This window comes from Acomys russatus, chromosome 28 (genome assembly GCF_903995435.1).
Source record: "Acomys russatus chromosome 28, mAcoRus1.1, whole genome shotgun sequence".
NCBI classification, from domain to species: Eukaryota; Metazoa; Chordata; class Mammalia; order Rodentia; family Muridae; genus Acomys; species Acomys russatus.
The window spans coordinates 13,476,360-13,489,352 of record NC_067164.1 but is presented as its reverse complement, the minus strand read 5'-3'; the positions used below and the strand labels follow the sequence as shown (position 1 = coordinate 13,489,352).

At 40.5% G+C, this 12,993-nt stretch overlaps 1 pseudogene; it reads right to left on the bottom strand.

Annotated features, from left to right (window-relative positions):
• Positions 1-322: 322 nt before the first annotated feature.
• LOC127210498 (HIV Tat-specific factor 1 homolog) lies at positions 323-8,977 on the bottom strand (annotated as a pseudogene).
• Between the last annotated feature and the right edge of the window lie 4,016 nt (positions 8,978-12,993).

Sequence of the window (12,993 nt, the reverse complement as noted above, 5' to 3'; positions counted from 1 at the left end):
GTTGGTCTACTAGACAGGAGACCTACCCCAGTGAGACTCTGTTGGAAAACTTTTAATTTTTTCCCTGTGGGCAGGTATAAATTGAAGATGGCCTCTGGGTTGGGGATGGAGTTGTGTCTACATCTCTCATCACTGGGACCCCAATTGGCTTAGACTGGTACAGGCCCTGTGCATGCTGCCATAGTACACAAGTTCCTCTGTCTGCCAGTCCTGCTGCATTTAGAAGGCCTTGTTTCCCAGGTGTACTCCATGCCCTCTGGCTCTTACATTCTTTCCACCTCTTCTTCTTCTGCAAGGTTCCCTGAGCTCTGAGAGGAGGGGTTTATTTCATGGAGACATCCCAGTTAGGACTGAGTGTTCCAAGGTCTCTCACTGTCTGCACACTGTCCAGTCGTGGGTCTTTGCACCTGTTTCCATCGGCTGAAGAAGGAAGCTTCTCTGATGGCAGCCGAGCAAGATAATGAGCAATGAGTGTACCAGAGTGTTGCTAGAGCAATTTCGTTGTTATGTTCCTTTATCAGAGGAGTAGTATTTTGTTTTTCTACCAGGCCCCTGGCATATCTTAGTCTCAGGTTCTTGCCACCTGGAAGCGTCAGGCATAGGTTCTATTTCAGATTGTGGTTGGGTACTCTCACAACTTCTGTGCCACTATTGTATCAGTGTATCCTGCAGTGCATCACTGTCACAGATTATAGTTGGATTGGCGCTTCCCTTTTGCTTCCCGCAGTACGCAGAGTGCCTGCCAATACTATGAACACTAGTTGGTAGAGCTCAAGGCTACAGGTAGGGTACCAGCTCAACTTCTCTGTGTTCAGTGAGTTATGTAGGTGTTATCTTCAGTAGTAGGGCCTTCTCATCAATTTGTGAAGAACAACCATTAGCCTTTGCAATAGCCTGGGTAATTTTGGGACTTCCATGGGATCCTTTTTGCCAAGAATTCATTTACTTTGGTGTATGTGCAGGTATATGCACCCTAGAGTTCACGGAAGCCATATGAGGACATCAGGTCTCTTGTTGCATCATTTCACACTGCGCTTCCTTAAGATAAAATCTCCTGCTGGACCTGGAGCTAGGCGGGCATCCAGCAAGCCCCGAATCCTTCTTTTATTGCCACACCCCACAGGGAGGACTCATCTGGTCTTTTAAGCAGGTGCCAGGGATTTGATTTCAAGGCCTCATACGTGTGTAACAAATTCTCTTACCTACTGAGTCATCTCTCAGCCCTAGAGAATTCTTATTCTATAGCTTATACTACAAATTATAAAGGAAACATAATCAGTAATAATATCAAGAATGAAAAAGTCAACTGGATATGGTGGTATATACCTGTAATCCTAGTGCTCTGGAGGCTTAGACAGGAGAATCATTGGTTCCAAGCCAACTTCATAGTAAGACCCTGTATATTTAAACACACACACACACACACACACACACACACACACACACACACACACACACACACACACACACCCCATTAGGAAAAAATGACACCATGAAGAAAAAGATTTAATTTTAAAAACTGGATTCTGAGATGTGAAAGACTAAGTTTTCCCCCAAGTGTACAGGAGGATGATTGTCATTATGATTGATTAGGGAAGTGTAAAATACACACCATAGTTGGTGATAAAAATATAATAATACTAGCTACAGTGAAATCAATATTATATCAAAAACCATTTCCAAAATGGACCACCTGTTTATACCTAGTTTTGACCTAGGAGGCACAAGCCACCGTAATGGAATTGAAGAAACACAGAGTTAGGATTATCCACAGTTGTGAGAAAGCTTTTCCTTCACTGTCCTTTTTAGATGACCAGTTCAAATTGGGTTCTTATTATTTAGTCAATGAAGAAAATTGTTATGTTTTTGGTGACACCTCTATTGAAACCATTAAAATAAATCTTTATTAACACTTGTCAGACAAGTTTCATCTTATTTGTTCATTACATTTTACCCATAAAACTAAGCCAACTAACACTGGATATAAGGCACAAATAATGTTCTTCTTGTAGGTTTCTAGGACCTTCTGGATCCTTCTATTTCCCCATTCTCCTATACTTCTCGCACCTAGAGTCCCAATAGGATGTCCTCCCCGCTGTTCCACTTTCCTGGTAAGTGAAGACTTTCATGGCACATGCCCCTTGGGCTAGTGTCCAGTTATAAGTGAGTATATACTATTTGAGTCTTTCTGCTTCTGGGTGAACTCACTCATTATGATCATTTCTAGTGCAATCCATTTGTTCACAAATTTCAGGAATTCCTTGTTTTTAATAGCTAAGTAGTATTCTGTAGTGTGAATGTGCCACAGTTTCTTTATCCATTCTTCTACTGAGGGACACTTAGGCTGTTTCCATGGTCTGGCTATTATGAATAAGGCTGCTATGAACATGGTTGAGCAAATTTTCTTGTTGTGTGCTGGAGCATCTTCTGGGTATATTCCAAGGAGTGGAATAGCTGGGTCTTGAGGAAGCCCTATTCCCAATTTTCTGAGATAGCACCAGATAGATTTCCAAAGTGGTTGTACTAGTTTGCATTTCCACCAGCAATGAAGGAGTGTTCCTCTTTCTCCACATCTGGGCCCAGGGGTACTGCTCAAACTATGGCACCAACCAAGGACAATATGTGTAGTGAGCATCAAACTCCTACCCAGATTTAGCAAAGGGACAGGACATTCTCCACAGTTAAGTGGAGAGTGAGGACTGACTTTCACACGAAGTCTGGTGCCCCATATTTGACCACGTCACCTTGATCGGGAGGCCCTGTGACACTCAGAGGAAGGATAGCAGACTACCCAGAAGAGACTTGATATCCTAGGATCATATTCAGGGGGAGGAGGTCCCCCTCAGTCACAGTCATAGGGGAGGGGAATAGGGTGAAAGCAGGAGGGAGGGAGGAATGGGAGGACACAAGGGATGGGATAACAATTGAGATGTAATATGAATGAATTAATAAAAAAATCATAATGCAAAAAATAAGGCACAAATAAACACCCACACCAGAAGGTTCTTATTTCTATCATCACTTGTACCATCAACAGCATTACCACTGTCATCATCCTTGCCACCACCACCAGAGCCAGCAGCGTCACCCTCATCACTGACAAGGGCCACAAGAGTCAGAATATTATGTACAGGTAAATGGGATTGTGTTTTGGGAGAGTAAATCTGAGAAAGAAAACTAACACGTTTATGCAAAGTATCTTTTAATATGTTGTTAAGTGGTTGTCTTCTACAAGTTAATTTTTATGTCTAGGTTCTTTCAAGAATCATATTCTTTTCCTTTCTGATTTTCTTTCTTTCTTTCTTTCTTTTTTCGAGACAGGGCCTTCCTGGGTTGCCCACTGACTGTGCTACAATACTCTCTATAAACCATGTTCCCTCTGCCTCCCTAATGTTCAGATTAAAGCTGTGAGCTACTATTCCCTGCTGAAACATACTATATTGTAATGTATAAAGGATCATTGGTGTTTCTGAGAAAAAAATTTCAAAGGTAAAAACAGAAAAAAAAATCATAACTTTGCAAGCTTTTGCTTTACTGGGAAGGAATATAAATTTATAACTGAGTTGAAACATTACTGGAATTAGATATAACATTTATTTTCTTACTCACCCATAACACTATAATTTTGTGCAATTAATATCCTTTTGTGTTGTTTTCATTTTCTGTGAGACAATGTTTTACTATGTAGTTTACGCAAACTCTTGATTCATAATCTGCTCAGCTTCAAGTGCTGAGGTTACAAACATTTTTCATATTTTATACTATAAAAATCTTTCATAGGGGTGGGAAGGTAAGTTGGTGAGTGAGAATGCTTACTCTGCAAGCCCAAGGACCTGAGTTTCAACCCCCAGCACCTCTGTAAAGATGTGGGCAAGGCTATATATTCCGAAAACCCCAGAATTAGGCGACAGAATCAGGCACACACTGCAGCTGGCTGCCTAGCTGAAAGGGTGAGCTTCCGATTCAGTGACAGACCCTGTCTCAAGGTAATAAACGGAGAGCAATAGTGGAAGATGCCTGACACCTTGCTGTGGTCTCGAGTGCACACCCAAGTGCATGAGCACCTGTACACTCATGAATAAACACCACACACACACACACACACACACACACACACACTAAAAATAAATAAAAAATGTTTTATTTTAAACCGTTAAAAGGATGAGTGAGTATCATCTTTAATAAGAACCATATTTCATACTATCGATAGCGAACCACCAGCAGGCAGGAGGCAGGAGGCAGGAGGCAGGAGGCAGGAGGCAGGAGGCAGGAGGCAGGAGGCAGGAGGCAGGAGGCAGGAGGCAGGAGGCAGGAGGCAGGAGGCAGGAGGTAGGAGGCCAGTGTTTATCAAAACTCCAGGGTAGAGTGCAGGTGCAAGCCACCCATCCAGTCAGTTACTGTACGTCTGGGCTCCTTATTTATAATTTTCAGCCCAGTAACTAAAAGTTCTCTACAGAAAAATGCTTATATTTACGAAATTCATGGAATTTTGGTTTAAGACTATACAACAGGATTGAGTGCAACTAATTCAGGTAGTTTGTAAATCAAATTCTTAGGAATGTTAAACTATAGTTTTGTGTGCTGTTTGGTTTAAGCGCAAAAGCAGTTGCCGAATATATGTACGAGTAAAGCTAAGCTAAAAAAAAAAAATGATACTTTCCATCGAGTCTGAGTGTAGAATTGTAGAATAACAGTGAGGATGATGTTTAATATTGTGAACATGGCAATTATATTAATTTAAAAAAAATAGTGTAATTTTGGCAACGTGAGTAAGGCCAATGGCTGGTTAGGTGAAAATAACAAAGAACTCTTAAAATAGACTCAATTTCAACGTGCTGGAATCTTAATCTTAGTTTCATATATAAAAATGTTTAAATTTTTTGAAAGCTAATTAAAAATAAATCTTTGTTAAATTATCATCCTGCAACGTAAATTCTTTCTGAAAACATAATCAAACCGGTTGGAGAAGTAGCTCATCTGTGGAATGTTTGCTTGGAAAGCAGGAAGCCTTGGGTTCTATATGCCCCAAACCCTATACATTTGGTGTTGGGGTGCATATCTCTAATCTCAGAACCAGGTAGTAGAGGCAGTAGAGTTAGAAAGTCAAGTTCATCTTTGGACACCTGGTAGTTTGAGGCTACCTTATGAAACATGAGGCTCCATCTCAAACAAATGTGATGAAAGAAGAAATTTGGTAAGACAGTAAATTATTTCCTGCATAGGTCTTTATTGAAACAACATTAAAATTTAGTGATTATTCAAAACAGTCAATTTCTAGAATACAAGTATCACAATTAGTGGAGGAAAGGTTAGATTAACCAAAATCACCATAAAAGGAATCCCTTTGTTGTTTTTGACAGGAAGAGAGCCACGGGGAAGGAAAACACTCTTACTTGATTCTGGACAGCAATATGGAGTCTTTATAATTTTCCAGATTGTCCAAAAGCAGCTTTCAGAGAACAATCGCTCATAAGTGTAAAGTGGTAGCTATTTTTTTTATAGAAGCCACTCGCTGTGTCAACATCATTGTTTAAGCTGCACAACATTTGAGCCCTTCGGAATAATGACCACACCCCAGCAAGACCGAGCTACAAGCTGAGTCAGCAGGATAACCCAAAACAAACGTGAGGCCTCACTCTGACTGTAAACCTTTTGCAGTCACCAGGAAAGATGTATTGTAAATTACTAATAGAGTTTAAGCCGTCTGAGGCAACATTTGCTACTTCCCTTTTGAGGATGAGATAAAATCACCAAGCTCCTGGTGAGAGCATACATGGGATGTTTCTGAAGTATGGAATCTCTTTGAAGAGATTTAACAAATAAGGTTGTTTCTGGGAAACGGTGATTAAGGAGTCATCAAAAGAGACAGGTACAAGGAAGAGGAAGGATTAGGCATGTAAAGAGGAAATAAAACTAGGTGAAGTTGTACAGTCATGGGTAAGGTAATGTTGAAAAAGCAAAGCGAGTGAAAAGCCCACATAATAAAACAGTACCTGCCTAGCAGTTCATTGTAACAAGAACAAAAACATTCACGTAGTCATAGGGACTAGCTAATCTGTCAGCTACGACCCAGCTACAGATGTGTTTTAAAGGTTTATACAGAGTGATGCAGAGCACAGACCGGAGAAATACTCGAAATAATTTTAAATTTATAATGGGACTTTGTGTGTGTGTGTGCGTGCGTGCGTGCGTGCGTGTGTGTGTGTGTGTGTGTGTGTGTGTCTGTGTGTGTGGTCTTCCTTCAAACAGGCAACCATATGGTATTATACCTTGCAAGATTTGAAAGATAATGGTCAAGAATCATATAGACTAGGTTAAGTATGCCTTCAGAAACCTAGTTGTAGCCCTAAACAATTCTAGTTTCATAATGTTAAGCCAGTATGTTTGTGATTCTATTTCATCCAAATTCTTGATTTTCATGAGAAAAAAAAGCCACTGAATAATTATCATCTTCTATTAGATAGATAAATGACATTTGTTGCAAAAATTTTTGTTGTTTTGTATTTGTTTTATTTTTCACATTATCAATTTATCTTTATTTCAGAACATCACAAACTCCAATTAGAGTACTTTAAAAATATTCTTTTGCATGTATTTAACAAATCCAACAAAACAACAAGTATCCAGTTTACTTGCATTGTAACTATGAAGTTTTAACTGAAGAGCCAATAAACATATTTAAATTCATTGGTCCAGGTGAGAACAAAAACTTTGAGATGTGAGTCTGCGGGCATCCTCCCATTATGCACATGTTGATGTAATACTACTACTGACCCCAAAGCACAGGCAAATGGAGACACAGGGCTCTCCCTAAGAAGCAAGTGGAAAAGACTCCACTTCATCATCATCATCATCATCATCATCATCATCATCATCACCGAGGCAAAGCTGCTGTCTGTGGACCAAGACTCATCTTCCTTCACATTCCTCACAGTCCCTTCCTCATCAGAATCATCAAACAACTTCTCATTGGAACCTTCTTCCTCATTAAACAACTTCCCCTCGGAATTCTCTTCAAATAGCTTGTCATTGGCATCTTCATCTTTCTTTACATCTGTATCTTCTTCCTCCTCCTCTTCATCTGAGTCATCCTCAAATTCTCTCTCAGACCCTTCCTCACCTAACAGTCTATCAGAGCCTTCATCAAATTCTGATTTGTCAGTGTCATTTTCTTCTGACTCTTTCTCAAAAATTTCAGGGAACGCCTTGTCAAAGGCATCCTGGTCCAAATCTTTTTTTTTTTTTTTTTTAACACCATAATCTTCTAATTCTTTGTCAGAGCCATCTTCAGACTGCTTTTCTGAGCTGTCTTCTTCAAATTCTCTGTCTGAATCATTGTCCTCTGACTTTTTCTTGAGGCCGTCTTCCCCTTCCGAGGCTCTGCTGGGACCACTCTGCCTTCTGCCTCTTTTGCAAGGCCATTCTTGCTTTTCATAACTATCTTTGTCTTTCTTCTTGGAGTCTCTTTCAGCGCACTTCTCTCGAGACTTCGTTTTAGGATTCCCGGCTTCAAGCTCACTATCGGGGCGGCCTCTTCACCGTCTCCTGTTGAGCAGCCTTCTTCACGTTCTTTCTCGGAGCCGACCTCATCAGACTCACCTTCTTTAGCATCTTTTTCAGAAGCATCTTCTTCTGATTCTCCCCCGTCTTCTGCCTTTTCAAATTTATTTTCATCGATAGTTTCTTCAAATGCCATTCCAGTTGTAGCTTCCTGAGCATGCGTGTTAGGCATGCTTGGGTGCTCTGAAAAGTGCCTCTCTCTGGAAGGCCCTGCTCTTTCTGGACTGCGGACAGAATCCATATGCTGGAGGCCTCTGTTGGTCTCAGGGGTATCGAGAAATACCTCCCAGCCTCTCAGCCTTTCCTCTCTTTCTCTTGAGGTCTCCTCTACCCAATAATCTTTAGTCCCATCCCAGGCTTGGCCAGTGATCTGACGGCCACCAAACCACCTTCTATCAAGAGTTGGAATACAATAATCAGCTTCTTCTGGTTCCCTGAAGGACACAGAGGCCACACCATCCGGGTGTCTATCAAACAGAAGGACCTTCCTAATCTGTCTAAACTTTGAGCATTCTACTCATAGGTCTTCTCTGATTGCATTCAGCACCAATGGATCATCCTCAAAATCTAAAGGGTGAAACCTATTTTTGAGGATGACAACTCACTCATGGTGCATCCGGGATGGTCCAGCTCTCCTCTCAGGTCTCCAGTCCAATTGCTTTTGTTGCATAGATAGCTTCTTCTTATAATCTTTGCACTTCTTCTTCTTCTTTTTTGAGGCACCATATTTGCCCTTCAGCTGGAACTTTGCCACCTCGACCTGCAATTTGTAGCCTCTAATTTCACCTTCATCCAAAAGGCTTAAGGGACGTTCCATTGATTGTTTCTTAAGATAACAGCATAAACCCGTCTCCTTTGAGATTTCCTCGATCATCTTTGTAAAGTTTGACCTTAAATTCCTCAGTCTGAGGATCTCTCATAATGATGCCAAGTTTGGGCATAAGCTGTATAAACTCATCCACTGTAATATCTGGAGGCAGACCTGACACACACACACACACACACACACACACACACACACACACACGGGTATTTCTGTCTTCTTCAAGGTGGAACCGTCTGATTCTGCCTTTCTCTTTTCTCCTCTCTTTTTGGGGCCAGTGGTTTCCGGGGTTTCTTTTTGTGGAGGTTCTTCTACAGTCTTGGTGTTGGTCTCCTGGGCATTCACAGTAGAACTAGAAACACCATCACTAGAAAAGCTGTAATTAGCCTGATATGTAGCAATGAAATCTTTGGTGATCTTAGGAAACCAAGCCCACTTATCAAGGCCCCACTCATAGGGACTGTCGTTCGGTGATTGTCCCAAAGACTCGGTATATCCAGAGGGCTCATTCTGGGTCCTGGGGACTCCGTACAATTCTTGCATTCTCAACTGCTCCTCAGACTCATCGTTCCCACTTAAGTTGTTGCCTCTCATGTTTCCTAGGTAGCCCCAGAGAGAGTGGTCAGACAAATGAAGAGGCCAAAGCGATTCTAGGGAGGCTCCGCTGGGCCTCAACGCCACCGCCACCGCTCAGTCCAGGGTGAGGCAGAAGCGCGAGTGTTGTCACCACAGTGGCGGGCTCTGGAGGCACCTCAGCTTCCTCCCACAAAGTCAGGAAACGATTTGTGAACGAAGTCCGCCTCAGGCTAATGCAGTCGCCAATGTCCGAGCGTGGCAGCGACATAATGGGTCGCACTGGCACCTTGCTTTTGTTTTTCGAAATAGGGGTTTCTCTGTGTAGCCTTTGCTGTCCTGGAACTCTCTGTAGATCAGGATGGCCTCATACTCACAGAGATCAGCCTGCCCCTGCTTCCTGAATGCTGGGATTAAAAAGGCATGTGCCACCACCACCTGGCTTGTGAAAATTTAAAAGCATCCAGTGGCAGAAAGATAAACAGAAAAGAAAATCATCACTCACAAGTGTCGTAGCACCAGGATTACTGGAGCTGACGCCCCAGTGCTTCCTTCTGCATTCATTATTCCTGTTAATGATGTAACAAGGTGGATATAATTATTCATAAGTCCTAATACATGTATGTTCATGATGAACTCATTATTTATAAAAATATAATAAAACTGTGTCTAATATTCTGTAATCTGCTTTTAATTTTTTTTTTTAAATTTTTTTTTGGTCTCAGTACCATAAGAACAGAAACTATGCTTAATTTTGAATTTTTGTTCAGTAGCAGCCTCGTTAACTAACACATATTAAGAGCTCTATTTTTGAAGAGACTGCGCATTAGAGGGTTTCTTTTCTGAAGCATGTGAATCCTCCATGCTCTAAGGAAACGTGTTAATACATAAATTATAAATCATGTATGAACCGAATGAAAGCTGGGGAGGTCAGGGACAACTGGCATTTAATCTGAACCATCTTCTCTTTCATAGCCCCAGTGCATCCTCCCAGTGACCTTGGCCTCCATGGATGGTGGTCTTTATTTTCCTTGCAGTGATGGAAATCTTGAGAGTAGCTATTGGGCTCCTGGTTCATTTTCTGGCCACTGGTTGTTGCTCCATATTACTCAGTCCTTTACTTCACAAAATTTAGAAACACAAATATTAAATTTCTTCTAGGGAGTTTTCTTATTTACTTACCATTTGATTCCATTATCTTGGTTTCCTGTTAATTGGCACCCACGTTTACAAAGATTTTTGAGTCTGAAACCCTTCGGATTGGTTGTGTTACCAAGTATGGTAGTGTGGGCAAGACTTCAGGATTTGATGCCAGCACTCAATAGCAGAGCTTGTCTAGAAGGTTCCTGGTGGGCTGGCTATATTGCTGAGTAACTGAGTTCAGACGAGCCACTGGGAAAAATGTCCTTGGTTCTACCACAGACGGAATTCAGCCTAAAAATGGGCAAGCTTAGATGCAGGTAGAGTCGACAGCCAAACTCTGCCAAGACAGGGTAAGCAAGTCCTCAATAGTTCCTGCCTCACAATATGTCTGTCAGATATATTGGGCCAGAAGGCTGAAGATGAGGCTCCAATGTTATAGAGAAATTTGAGTGACTGTCCAGGCAGCAAACTGTCTCTGTCATCTTCTTATTTGGGAAGCTGCTAACCTGCACTTCCTGTCCACTCAGGAAATTAATTTTATTCCTTCTCAAGCCTCTGATGGGGCTGAAGACCAGATAGTTTAGTTTTACAATTAAGCTTAGTTTTTTAGGGGTTAAGCTGCTTTTAGGTCTAGATAGATGTTTTAAGTTGATAGAGGTGAGATATGATAGATATTCATTTACATTCAGAATTTAAGATGCACCAAGATAGGAAAGACGTCTTCTTCGAGGCTGCCAAATATAAATATCCAAAACACTATGAGCGTAACATTTATATAATTCCTGGTTGTTTCGTGGTTCTTCTTGCTCTATGTAGTTTGTTGTATATATGTGAAATGTATATGTAAAAATATTTAAGAATAAAATTGTAAAAATAAAACAAAAAATTGAGCGTTCTTAGACAACTGTAAGACACAGAGTAAGTTCCTAGTCATCTTATCTAAGTAATTATATCAGTCAGCTCAAGCTTCTATAATATGGATTGTTGTTTGACGTCCACAACCCAGGTATAGTTTGAGTTGGTTCTGATGAATTCTTCTGGCTCACAGATAGCTGTCCTCTTGCTATATCCTCAGATGGTCCCTTCACTCCGCACAGATGAGAGTTAGGGAGATGGGAAAGAGAGACACTGAGTTGGTTTTTTTTCTTCTCTTCTCGACTTTCTCCTTACAATGATTTACTTTTATAATTACTATAATTAATATAGTATAATTAACGCACTTAATTTATTACATGTAAGTATATAAATAATAGTATAAGCATTATGATATAATAGCACAAATATTATGTTATGTATCATAAATGTATGGAAAATACACATTTAATGTAATTTCTTTATTTTAAAACATTCTTGTTTTACTCTAGTGATTATTTATTTATTGTGTACATATGCATGCATGTAGCAGTCAGAAAACACCTTGCAGAAGTTCTTTTCTTCCACTATGTGGGCTCTGGGGACATAATTCGAGTCCTCAGGCCTGGCTGCAAACATTTTTAATTGCTGAACCATTTCTCTGGCTCATATGCTCTCATATTAATTATTTTAACAAACCGTAATTTCTTTTGATAAGACTCTGTCTTCAAGTAGGACCACCTTGACATTTAGAGCTTCAAACCATATATTGGAGGAGGATGGAATTCATAATAGTAATAAATAAAAGCAATATGATTTTCTAGAAATGTAACCAGGGTAGGAAATCTGAACACAATGGCTTCCCTGAATATTGGCATGGTACATTCTATTATTGACAAATTTATCTGCCTCCATGTCAACATACAGGATCAGTGTTCTGTATATAACACTAAGTAGATTTTAGTTACTTTTATTTGCAAATATTAAAATAACCATTCCCCCCTTTCTCATTTATTTCCTGCAGCAAAAGCAATCTGCAATGACAGTGGGCAGGGGGCTGTGAGGTACTTATTTTCGAAGCTCTTCATTCTTTGAAATCTTTCTAGTTCATCATCAATTCCTTCTCAATTTCTTTGGTAGTACCAACACTGAATGCTATGTTGAGTTACGGGTCAGGCTAGTTCATCTGTCTTCTCTTTTCACTTTCCTTCCCTAGATGATCTCATCTAGTCCAATAACTTCAACCTCCACTCAGTGAGGTTGAACCTCAGAACCTCTGAAGTTCTAGCTTCAGCTGTCAGTGCTCTTGTTTCTATATACAAGTTGAATATATTTAAAATTTCTACTTAAGGGTTTTATAGATTAATAGATAATTTTTATGATTGTGTCAGTTTTTCATCAGTTTTTAGTCTTTCAATTTTTAAGTAAAATGGACAGTTATCCTTGATGTGTGCAATGGTGGCCATTATTTTTTATTATTATTATTTTGTTTTTTGTTTTCAGTACAGGGCTTCTCTGTGTAGCCTTGGCTGTTCTGAACTCGCTTTGTAGACTAGGCTGACTTTGAACTCACAGAGACCCACCTGTCTCTGCGTCCGGAGTGCTGGGGTTATAGGCGTGTGCCACTGCTCCCAGCAGGTATCATTGTTTTAATTATTGGATTTTGACCTCTGACCTGGGAAAGTTCTATCCTTGTCTCTGGGAATTACTCAAAGTTTAGCTTTATTTCGTTGTCAAATAAGACCAGTGAGAAGCTGGGCGTGATGGTGCATGCTTTTAATGCCAGCACTTGGGAGACAGAGGCAGCCAGATCTCTGTGAGTTCGAGGCCAGCCTGGTCTACAAAGTGAGTCCAGGACAGCCAAGGCTACACAGAGAAACCCTGTTTCTAAAAAACAATACAAAATCAAACAAACAAACAAACAAAAGGCCATCGAGAATTACGTGTGGTTTCAAGTTTCAGTCTCCCTTAGCTACTCCTTAATATATGTTGTTACTGATCCAAGATCTTTCTGGAAATTCATGCTTTCCTTTAACATTGGC